This window comes from Rhinopithecus roxellana, chromosome 2 (assembly GCF_007565055.1).
Source record: "Rhinopithecus roxellana isolate Shanxi Qingling chromosome 2, ASM756505v1, whole genome shotgun sequence".
Taxonomy (NCBI): domain Eukaryota; kingdom Metazoa; phylum Chordata; class Mammalia; order Primates; family Cercopithecidae; genus Rhinopithecus; species Rhinopithecus roxellana.
Window position 1 is genome coordinate 109,276,876 of NC_044550.1, and position 12,743 is coordinate 109,289,618.

Sequence of the window (12,743 nt, forward strand, 5' to 3'; positions counted from 1 at the left end):
ATCATGAGTTAGCTGGAAAATGATCAGATTAATAAATGTGTATTGATAGTTGAATTTAGCAAAGAAATAGAGATAATCATGATTATACCTTTATTTTTACAGGAAGAGATGGTATAACTAGAGTATGTGCCTATTACAGGAGTAATAATGGTTTCCAAAGACTATTTATTTATTTATTTTGAGATGGAGTCTCGCTCTGTTGCCCACGCTGGAGTGCAGTGGTACAATCTCGGCTCATTGCAACCTCTGCCTCCTGGGTTCAAGCAATTCTCCTGCCTCAGCCTCCTGAGTAGCTGGGATTAGAGGCATGTGCCACCACACCCAGCTAATTCTTGTCGTTTTTTTTTTTTTTTTTTTTTGAGACAGTCTTGCTGTGTTGCCCAAGCTGGAGTGCAGTGGCGGGATCTCGGCTCACTGCAAGCTCCACCTCCCAGGTTCATGCCATTCTCCTGCTTCAGTCTCACAAGTTGCTGGGACTACAGGCGCCTGCCACCACACCCAGCTAATTTTTTTGTAATTTTCAGTAGAGACAGAGTTTCACCATGTTAGCTAGGATGGTCTCGATCTCCTGACCTCGTGATCCGCCTGCCTCCCAAAGTGCTGGGATTACTGACGCAAGCCACCGCGCCTGGCCTATAGAGTTTGTTTTTTTTTGAGACAGAGTTTCACTCTTGCTGCCTAGGCTGGAGTGCAATAGGTGTGATCTCAGCTCACTGCAACCTCCATCTCCTGGGTTCAAGTGATGCTCCTGCCTCAGCCTCCCGAGTAGCTGGGATTACAGGCATGTGCCACTGTGCCTGGCTAATTTTGTATTTTTAGTAGAGACGGGGCTTTCTCCCTGTTGGTCAGGCTGGTCTTGAGCTCCTGACCTCAGGTGATCCTCCCGCCTCAGCCTCCCAGAGTGCTGGGATTACAGGCATGAGCCACCGTGCCCGGCTAAAGAATATTTTTTAAAGGAACAAAATGAGCATGAATTAACTCTTCAATATAAGCTATAAAGGAATAGTTGGTTGCGAATTTAAATGGCACCAGCTAGCACCTCTATGTTTTAATGGTCTTCCAATGTTTCTAGAATAAGCCCTTATTTTCAAGGGTTTATTATAGACATAAAACTTCTTGTCCTGGCAAAAGTTGCTATGAAAAAAAGTCTTAGCTTGGGAAGATAGATTTTTTTCCCTCTAATTACAGAATCTATGTATTTTGGCCCTTCATTTTGGAGGAGTGCAAAAGTTGGAAGTAAGAAGTTTTATTTTAAATACTTTCAGTGCTCAAAAAAGTGCAATCACGGTGTTGTATATAATAGTTCATAAGTCGATCACTCGTAATAATTGACTCTAAGGTTTTTATTAAGAAAACAGCAGAAAGATTAAATCTTGAACTAAGTCTGGGAGGGAAATGGCCACTGTGCAGCTGGAGTTTTAGAGTAATAATGAAATTCTACCTAGAATACAAAATTGGGTCTATGAATTACATAGCATGTGGTTGGGATTTTTTTTGTTGTTTTTTTTTTTTGACAGAATCTCTCTCTGTCACCCAGGCTGGAGTGCAGTGGCGTGATCTCGGCTCACTGCAGCCCCAGCTCCCAGGTTCAAGTGATTCTCCTGCCTCAGGAGAATCCCTGAGTAGCTGGGATTACAGGCACGTGCCACTATGTCTGGCTAATTTTTGTATTTTTAGTAGAGATGGGGTTTTGCCATGTTGGCCAGGCTGGTCTCATACTCCTGACCTCAGGTGATCCTCGTGCCTTGGCCTCCCAAAGTTCTGAGATTACAGACGTGAGCCACTGCACCCGACCAGGATTTTTTTTTTTTTTTTTTTTTTTTTTAATGTGCAGAAGATCAAAGCTACTTGGAAGGAGTGCCTGTAATTTGTCAGTAAGCCACAAATTAAGATTGCATCTTACATACCAGCATAGTAGCCTTAGCTTAGGGGGAGGGTGGGAAGTTTGGGGGGCTTTGAAGATTTAGGGGGACCTTGATAGAGAATTTTATAAGCGTCTTTCTCTTTAATTAAGACTTGTCTTACATCTTGCTGTCATTAAAGGCAGCTGTTTCTAGAATTTCAATCACTTAAGTACACCCACAAAACAACAGTAGGGAGATCTTCTTTCCTTCGATCTTCTTTCCCTTCGACTTTAATTGGCCCAGTTATACCTCAGTGTTGTAACAGTACTATGATACCTGGCACAGAGAGTTAATCTCGTGATACCCTCTGTACTGACCGGAAGGAGACCTAAGAGTCCTTTCTCTTTTTGAGTTTGAATCATAGGCTTGATGTGGTCTCTTGGTTTATGTCCTTGTTCCTAATGTAAAAGTACTTAACTGCTTCTTGCTTGTATTGGGTAGCACTGGGAGAAGATTTTAACTGGGTATTCTTGAATTGCTTTTACAATAAACCAAGTCTATAATATTAAAAAAAGAAAAAGAAAAAGAAAACAAAGCCTTACTGCTGGTCTGGAGAAAGTTTAAGTGGTCTGGATAGAAGACCAAGCCAACCACAACATTCCCTTAAGCCAAAGCCTAATCCATAGCAAGACCCTAACTCTCTTCAATTTTATGAAGGCCGAGAGAGGTGAGGAAGCTACAGAAGAAAAGTCTGAAGTTAGCATAGGTTGGTTCATGAGGTTTAAGGAAGGAAACCATCTTTATGATACAATAGCGCAAGATGAAGCTGCAGGTTTCGATGTAGAAGCTTCAACAAGTTATCCAGAAGATCTGGCTAAGATCACTGATGAAAGTGGCTATACTGAACAACGGGTTGTCAAGGTAGGTGAAACAGCCTTCTATGGGAAGAAGATGCCATCTAGGACTTTGGTTAGAGAAGATAAGTCCATGCCTGGCTTCAAAGCTTCAAAGGGGCCAGCCACAGTGGCTCATGCCTATAATCCCAGCACTCTGGAAGGCTGAGGTGGGAGAATTGCTTGAGCTTAGGAGTTTGAGACCAGCCTGGGCAACATGGTGAAACCCTGTCTCTACCAAAAAAAAAAAAAAAAAATTATCCAGGTGTGGTGGTGTGTGCCTCTAGTCTCAGCTACTTAGGAGGCTGAGGTGGGAGGATTGGTTGAGCCCAGGAGGTCAAGACTGCAGTGGGCCAAGATCATGCCACTCGGCAAGACAGGAAGACCCTATCTAAAAAAAAAAAAAAGATTCAAAGGACAGACTGACTGTCTTGTTAGAAGCCAGTGCTCATTTGCCATTCCATAAATCCTAGGGAACCTTTTAAGAATTATGCTAAATCTCTCTGCCTGTGCTCTGTAAATGGAGCACCAACACTCGGATGACATCACAGCTGTTTACCGCATGCGTTACTGAGTATTTTTTTTTTTTTTGAGACAGAGTCTCGCTGTGTTGCCCAGGCTGGAGTGCGGTGGCACGATCTCGGCTCACTGCAAGTTCTGCCTCCCGGGTTCACGCCATTCTCCTGCCTCAGCCTCCCTAGTAGCTGGGACCACAGGCACCCGCCACCTCGCCTAGGCTAATTTTTGTATTTTTAGTAGAGATGGGGTTTCACTTTGTTAACCAGGATGGTCTCGATCTCCTGACCTTGTGATCCTCCCATCTTGGCCTCCCAAAGTACTGGGATTACAGGCGTGAGACACCGCGCCCAGCCAGGTTACTGAGTATTTTAATCCCATTGTTGAGACCTGCTGCTCGGAAAAAAAGATTCCTTTCACATACTTTAGCTTATTGACATTGTACCTGGTCACTGAAGAGCTCTAATGGAGATGGACAGGGAAATGTATGCCGGTTTCATGCCTGCTGACACAACATCTATTCTGCAGCCCATGGATTTAGGTGTCATTTCAACTTTCAAGTCTCACTATTTGAGAAATACATCTTATAAGGCTGTTGCTGCCATAGGTCATGATTCCTTTGATGGATCTGGGCAAAGTGAATTGGAAACCTTCTGGAAAGGATTCACTACTGTTGTTGCCACTAAGAACATTCATGATCCATGAGGGGAGGTAAAATGGCAGCATTAATAGGAGTTTGGAAGAAGTTGATTCCAACCCTCATAAATGACTTTGAGGGATTCAAGACCTTAGCAGAGGAAGTAACCACGGTTGTCGGGGAGATAGCAAGAGAACTAGAATTACAAGTGGAGCCTGAAGATGTGAGTGAATTGCTGCAATCTTTTTTGTTTTGAGATGGAGTTTCACTGTTTTTGCCCAGGTTGGAGTGCAATGGTGCGATCTCGGCTCACTGCAACCTCCGCCTCCCGGGTTCAAGTGATTCTCCTGTCTCAGCCTCCCGAGTAGCTGGGATGACAGGCGTGTGCCACCACGCCCGGCTAATTTTGTATTTTTAGTAGAGACTGGGTTTCTCCATGTTGGTCAGGCTGGTCTCAAACTCCCAACCTCAGGTGATCCACCCGCCTCGGCCTCCCAAAGTGCTGGGATTATAGGTATGAGCCACAGAGCCTGGCCAAATTGCTGCAATCTTAATATATGAGGAGTTGCTTATTATGAATGAGCAAAGAAAGTGGTTTCTTGAGATGGAATCTACTCCTGGTGAAGATGCTGTGAACATTGTTGCAAGAACAACAAAGGACTTAGAATATTCCATAAACTTGGTTGATAGAGCAGTGGCAGGGTTTGAGATGATTGATTGCCATTTTGATATTAATTCTACTGTGGGTAAGATGCTAACAAACTGCATAGCATGCTACAGTGAAATCTTTTGTGAAAGGAAGAGTCAATCAATGCGGCAAACTTCATTGTCATCTTATTTTAATAAATTGCCACATTCACTCCAGCTTTCAGCAACCATCACCCCGATTACTAGCAAAACAATTACGACTTGCTGAAGGCCCAGATGATGGTTAGCATTTTTTTGGCAGTCAAATATTTTCAAATTATGGTATGTACATGATATTTTAGACATAACGCGATTGCACTCTTAATTGACTACAATGTTGTAAACATAACTTTTTTTTTTTGCTTTTTTTGTTTTTTGAGATGGAGTCTCACTCTGTGGCCCAGGTTGGAGTGCAGTGGTGCTCACTGCAACCTCCGCCTCCTGGGTTCAAACAATTCTCCTGACTCAGCCTTCGGAGTAGCTGGGACTACAGGTGCACACCACCATTTTTATATTTTTAGTAGAGATGGAGTTTCACCATGTTGGCCAGGCTGGTCTTGAACTTCTGACCTCAGGTGATCTGCCTGCCTTGGCCTCCCAAAGTGCTGCAATTACAGGCGTGAGCCACTGCGCCCGGCAGCATAACTTTAAATGCACTGGAAAGCAAAAAATGTCGTGTGACTTGCTCTATTGTGATGACCTAGAACCAAACCTGTAATATCTCCAAGGTATGCCTGTACCCCTAAAGGCAGAGCTGGAGTAAAGACTTGGGTGTGGGTGGTTTATTTGGGAAGTGATCCCAAGAAGCAAGAGTGAGAAGTGGGAAGAGTGAGCCAGGCAAGAAAGAAAAGCCAAAATAATGGCATGCTATTGCGGCTGCTGCCATGGACTTTTTTCTGCAGGACCCTCCAAGAGGCTCTGGAAAGTTATCCATAACTGTCCACCTGAAACATGATCCTGGAGCATTTGCCCACCTGTCCCACACTGGTTGAGGTATCCCCCTGACGCTGTTAACCTGCAAGTGTTCCTGGGCTGTATTTGTGCTCAGGCAATATCCTGCAATAATGGAGTTGCCCTGGGGCACAAAGTGTAGCCTGGGTTTGCTGGCAACACAAGGGAAGCCTGTGCTTCCATGGAGCTACCCACAGTGGCTGAGCCTGAATGAAAGGTGCGCTGAGAAGACATGAGGCAGGTGCCACTGCACTGAGCAAACGGAGCCATCGATCTCAGCAAGAGGATCCCTGCCCTGAATCCTACGCTTGAGAAGGTGCCTCTTTGGCCCTCCACGGACTGTACCCCGGCCCACTCAGAGCTCTCACTCTTTCTTCTAGGCCACATGCTGGGCACTCAGGCCCCTGGCCAAATGTGCCTGAGCCTGCATGGCCTCTTCCCTGGGTCTATTTCAAAGGGCAAACTATGCTGGTCCAAATGCTCTGCTGTCTGAAGGGGTGAGAATTGTACATGGAGCTTGCATGGGGCCTAGGAAGTCCACACAGGGGTTCCCCAGGCTTCTCAAGTGAGGACAGGGCTATCTACGATGCAAGGGAAAAGTTTGGCCTGGGGTTGAGGATCAGATCCCCCTCTACTACCAGATTCCTGTGCAGAGCACCAAGAAATCTGGGAACTATACACTCGACTTTGATGTTGTGGGTTACTATGGCAATATATTTATTGAAGTAGGAGAATAGAACATATTTAACTATTTATTAGCTTCATTTATAACTCATAATTACTTAGACATAATGCAAAGCTGGGCTGGAATTCATGTTCTGATTTTTATGGCCTTGAGCTAAGGAAAAGGGACCCAGGGAAATGGGTTTTATACACTTGGATGGCTTCATGGAATCCCCAGCTTCATTAGCTTCTGTGATGACTCAAGATTGTGACTAAAATCCACTTTGTGTTATTTTAAAAACCAAGGGATATTATTGAGGTCAGCAATTAGAAGGCACTTGACTCAAAATATCTACGAACCAAAGGATATAAACGACTAAAAGCAGCAGGATTACTACCTGAAGTGGTGGAGGGTTGATCTCAGGATATGACCTGTGAGATCCTTCCTGCTGGCTCAGTGCTGGCTGAATGTGGGGTCAGAGAGTGCCAGGAACAACACATATCTGGGACAGGAGGGAATGTGGGGAGGAAGGAAAGAGAAATAGGCCCTTTTTTGTTTTTATTGATACATGATAATTACATATTTCTAGGGTACACGTGATATTTTGATACATGCATACAATGTGTAGTGATCAATCAGGATAATGTGCATATCCATCACCTCAAACATTTATCATTTATTTGTGTTGGGAACATTCCAAATCTTTCTTGTAGCCATTTTGAAATATATAAGAAGTTATTGTTAACGATCGTTGCCCTACTGTGCGGTTGAACACCAGAACTTCTTCTGTTCCTTCCATCTAACTGTATTTTTGTGCCCATTAACCAACTTCTGGGAAGGGTAAGGGGGTAGGGGGATGAAAAGGGCCCTTTGTAAGGCAAAGATAATCTTACCGGAAGGGAAGAAAGTTTAGGAGGAAAAATTTAAAAGGTGGACCATGGGCTTAAGAGTGGGGACTACAGAAATTGAATGGCAAAGAGAATAAACCAACTTAGCAATGTGAAAATACATCTCAATGTCATTCCTTTCACAGGTCCAGTGTCTGATATTCTTTTGAGAAGCTGGATATGAAGTAGGAATCTTTCTTTGAGTCATGTATTTTTATGATTATGATTATGATGATTGAATGGTAGCTGACAGTTATTGAGGACAACAGAACTTTGACGAGCTCTCTTCAAAGGCCTTTACATATGTTTTCTCCACTTCTCATTGTTAGTTATTCTTATCATTCCCATTTTGTAAATGAGGGATGCACAGGCATCAAGCCTATGTAGAGGCAGAGAGCTGCTAAGTAACCTAACCATGGCCCAACAGCAAACAAATGATGGGGCCACATGCAAATCCAGGCAGAGCCCTTCTATTATATGAAGCTCAATATTTTCTTGTTTTCATCTTGTTGTGAATACACCTATTTGCAAATGGGTTTTGAAGCTACTTTAAAACTTTCTGTGGCCAGGCGCCAGTGGCTGACCCCTGTAATCCCAGCATTTTGGGAGGCCGAGGTGGGTGGACCACCTGAGCTCAGGAGTTTGAGACCAGCCTGGCCAACATGGTGAAACCCTGTCTCTACTAAAAACACAAAAAATTAGCCACGCATGGTGGCATGCACCTGTAATCCCAGCTACCCAGGAGGCTGAGGCAGGAGAATTGCTTGAACCCAGGAGAGGAAGGTTGCCGTGAGCCAAGATCGTGTCACTGCACTCCAGCCTGGGCAACAGAGCGAGACTCTGTCTCTAAATAAATAAATAAACAAACAAACTTTTTGTCTACGTTTAAGATTTCAGAGCTTAGCTGTTGAATAAGGAGTGAGAGAATTCAGCAAGCATTTGGTGAGGACTCACAGTCTGTTGGCACTGGGGGACACTTAAGGACAACAAAAGGAACAGGCAGGAGTTTATGTATATCTAAGTCACTGGACAGATGATAACGTAAGGCAGAGAGTGACAAGTGATTTAAGAGAAGAGGTACAAAGTGCTGTGGGAACTCTAAAGTGGGGAAGATTATATCCTGGGGTTGTGGGAGGATCAGAGGAGTTCCAGGGAAAAAGTTGCGTTGCACTATGGGTCTTGAAAGATGGATATGGTTTTAAATGTTGAAGACTGGATTTTGAGCTCTGATCATGTCTATAGATTGGATTCATACGTATTTTTATGTCTACTATGATTTATTCTTAGTGCATTTTTTTTTCGAGACGGAGTCTCGCTCTGTTGCCCAGGCTGGAGTGCAGTGGTGCGATCTTGGTTCACTGCAACCTCTGCCTCCCGGGTTCAAGCGATTCTCCTGCCTCAGCCCCCGAGTAGCTGGGATTACAGGCACCTGCCACCATGCCTGACTAATTTTTTGTATTTTTAATACAAACGGGGTTTCACCATGTTAGCCAGGATGGTCTGGATCTCTTGACCTCATGATCCACCCTCCTTGGCCTCCCAAAGTGCTTGGATTACAGGCCTGAGCTACTGCATCAGGCCCGTGCATTTTTAAAGTTAAAGTATTTATTGAGCATCTACTGTATGTCATGTGCTGAGATAGGCACCAGGGGTGCAGGGAACATATGGCACAGTCTCTGCCCTCAAATAACTTTCACTCTCATGTATTAGGAAATCCATATGTATGTGGGTATAAAATAGTATGACAGACATTGCAACAAGTAATTATTTACTGTAAACCTATTTTATAGGATTTTAAACTTAAAGTACTTTCATCCTATTTCCATAAAAATCTACTGCATAACCTTAAAGGGATTCTCAGTTTGAAATCATCATGTAAACTGCAGTAGCATCTGCTGGTGAAATACCACTTTGTATCTATAGAATAGTCCAAACAATAGGGAGAGAAGTGCATTATTAGAACTATAAAAGGTATTGTCCAGAAATCTTGGAAAAGAAGAGGAAGTTCAATGGTAGGTGAATAAGATGACATCTAAAGTGTTCTCTTAAAGCTACTCAAGTTCCACGAATATCTCACAGCACAAAGCTCAAGTGTGCGCCAACAACTCCTCACGCCACAAGATGGGACATCCTTCCAACCTCTTTTTGCAAAAGTTTCCAATTCTGTCTCTTATAAGACTACTTTTCATACCCACGTATTCCGGATTTTGTAGTGCAAGCAAAGACAAGATGGGAAGGGGCTTCCATTTGTTGATGCCAGCTGCTGTATGGACCAGGCCCTGCCCATGCATCCGTACTGGTTCTCTTTTATCCTCATATCAGCCATAACACGTAGGCGTTAACCTCCACTGTACAAATGAGGAAATTGAAACTCTAAGAGAATATGCAATCTACCTAGAGTCATGCAGCTTGTGTGTGTAAGAGTTGGAATGAAAATCCAGTCTTTGTGAGTCCCAAGTCCCCTTCCACCATATGGTTTCCATTTCATTTTGCAATCACCTTGGCTGGGATATGTCTGCCCTAAAAGATAGTAAGTAGGAATACTCGTCTCCATACCTTAACCTAACATCCATGGGCTTGCTTTTTGTATTTGCAGGTGTCAAAACATTACAATAATTTGATTTTATTTGAACAGTGAATATTATACTACTCAGTCTAGAGATTTGTGACATCCCAGTCTAAACTGGATAATAGCAATGAGGCTTCTTCAAGGTGACCAGTATGATTAATAAAGTAGAAATAAGTGGAATTGCTATGGAGTTGCTACTCCTGAATTTAAAGCTAGTTGAGATTAAGTACATGTTCAACAAGATCTCTAGGGGTGTGTGTTCAAGACCAGGGCCAGAGGTGCACGTGGGACCAGGAAGAGAGAGAATGTCTTTTCAGGGCAGGGATCGTGGAGGCTTTGATCCAGGTGGTGGAAGTGGCGGTTTCCACCGCGGTGGCAGCAGCAACCACTTCTGAGGTGGAGGCAGCGGAAATATCAGAGGTGGCGACAGGGGAGGATTTGGACGAGGGGGTGGCTGCAGAGGCTTTAACAAAGGCCAAGACCAAGGACCGCCAGAACGTGTAGTCTTATTAGGAGAGTTCCTGCATCCCTGGGAAGATGACATAGTTTGTAAACGTACTACAGAAGAAAATAAGATGCCTTATTTTAATGCTCCTTTTCACTTAGAAAAGAAAGAACAAATTGGAAAAGTGTATGAAATAGTTGGACAACTTAGAGATTTTTATTTTTCAGTTAAAATGTCAGAAAACGGGAAGGCGTTATACTTTAGGAAACTATAGAAGTTTTATATAGACCCATATAAGCTGCTACCACTGCAGAGGTTTTTACCTCGACCTGCAGATGAGAAAGGACCTCCAAGATGTGGTGGCAGGGCAGGCCGAGGAGGAAGAAGGGGAGGTGGCAGAGGTGGTGGCAGAAGTGGTGGTTTTAGAGGCGGAAGAGGAGGTGGAGGTGGGGGCTCCAGAGGAGGAAGAGGAGGTGGAGGTGGGGGCTCCAGAGGAGGAAGAGGAGGTGGAGGTGGGGGCTCCAGAGGAGGAAGAGGAGGTGGAGGTGGGGGCTCCAGAGGAGGAAGAGGAGGTGGAGGTGGGGGCTTCAGAGGAGGAAGAGGAGGTGGAGGTGGGGGCTTCAGAGGAGGAAGAGGAGGTGGAGGTGGGGGCTCCAGGGGAGGAAGAGGAGGTGGAGGTGGGGGCTTCAGAGGAGGAAGAGGAGGTGGAGGTTTCAGAGGGAGAGGACATGAAGTGAAACAGTTGACAGACATCACCAGTTGACTTCTGCATGAACCTGCATGATCTGTGCCTACTATGGATTGGAAACTTGTTTCTCGAGCAAGTCTTGAAGATCTTGGTCATTTTATGACAATGGATCTAAAATGTCAGCATCATGCAAAGTGCCATGGAATAGTGAATTTTGCTCTAAAAGAGCACGAACAAGTCTTTTTAATATTTTGTACAGCGCCTGGCACTCTGTGGGTGCTTAATAAATGGACAGGAGTTTTCATTAGAAGCATATTTGAATTTTTAAAATAAAGTGTTTTATTACCTTAAAAAAAGATCTCTATAATCTTCACTTGAATAATACAAATATTTCTTATTTTTTTACATATTTATGGAACATAGTTGTAATTTTAAAACAGAATTTTTGCAAATTGTATTAAAAATATTAAAAACATACTACATTATGATCCAATGGAGTTTTTCACAGTAACTCAGTGTTAGTTTAAAATGTGAAATTCAATCAATATAATTCACCATATAATACGGTATGTAGGTCAGTATAATGTATATTGAAATTGGAAAGAAGTAAATTTATCTTTGTTTTTTAATAAGATGAAATTAAAATTTTAATTAATTTTGGCCAGGCACGGTGGTTCACGCCTGTAATCACAGCACTTTGGGAGGCTGAGGCAGGCAGATCACGAGGTCAGGAGTTCAAGACCAGCCTGGCCAACATGGCATACCCTGTCTCTACTGAAAATACAAAAATTAGCCAGGCGTGGTGGCATGAGCCTGTAATTCCAGCTACTCGGGAGGGAGAGGCAGGAGAATCGCTTGAACCTGAGAAGCAGAGGTTGCAGTTAGTCGAGATTGCGCCATTGCACTCTAGCCTGGGCGACAAGAGCAAGACTCTGTCTCAAAAAAAAAAAATAATAATAATAATTAATTAATTTCAATGTTTATTTTAGATTCGGGAGGGTACCTATGCAGATTTATTACATTGGTGTATTGTGCGATGCTGAGAGTTGGGGTATGAATGACTCCATCGTCCAGGTAGTGGGCATAGCACCTGATAGTTTTTTAATCCCTGTCCCCCTCTTCCTCCCTTCCCCTCTAGAAGTCCCGGGTGTCTGTTGTTGCTAACTTTATGTCCATGAGTACCCACTCGTAAGTGAGAACAAACAGTATTCAGTTTTCTTTTCCTATGTTAGTTCACTTAGGATGGTGTCCTCTAGCTGCACCCAGGTTGCTACAAAGGACATTATTCTGTTCTTTTTATGGTTGCATAGTATTCCATGGTGTATACGTACCACATTTTCTTTTCCCAGTCCACTGTTGATGGGTATTTAGGTTGATCTCACGCCTTTGCTGTTGTGAATAGTGCCGCAATGAACATACCAGTGCATCTGTCTTTTTGGCAGAATAGTTTATTTTCCTTTCGATATATATGCAGTAACGGGATTGCTGAGTCAAATGGGAGTTCTGTTTTGAGTTCTTTGGAAAGTCTGAAAACAGCTTTCCATAGTGGCTGAACTCATTTACCATTCCTACCAGCAGTGCATAAGCGTTCGCCTTTCTCCTCAGCCTCACCAGCCTCTGTTATTTTTTGACTTTTTTTTTGAGACGGAGTCACGCTCTGTCACCCAGGCTGGAGTGCAGTGGCATGATCTTGGCTCACTACAACCTCCATCTCCCGGGTTCAAGTGATTCTCCTGCCTCAGTCTCCCAAGTTGGCTGGGACTACAGGTGCACGCCACCACGCCTGGCTAATTTTTTGAATTTGTAGTAGAGACGGGGTTTCGCTGTGTTAGCCAGGATGGTCTTGGTCTTCTGACCTCATGATCCACCCGCCTCCACCTCCCAAAGTGCTGGGATTACAAGTGTGAGCCAGCACGCCCGGCCTATTTTTTGACTTTTTAATAATAGCTATTGTGACTGCTG

At 43.8% G+C, this 12,743-nt stretch overlaps 1 pseudogene across 1 annotated transcript; it reads left to right on the forward strand.

The window, feature by feature from the left end:
- The first annotated feature begins 9,953 nt into the window (after positions 1-9,953).
- LOC104673789 lies at positions 9,954-11,137 on the forward strand (annotated as a pseudogene). Its single transcript, XR_004054387.1, has 2 exons — positions 9,954-10,533; positions 10,765-11,137. The product of XR_004054387.1 is annotated as an H/ACA ribonucleoprotein complex subunit 1-like (transcript).
- The last annotated feature ends 1,606 nt before the right edge of the window (positions 11,138-12,743 follow it).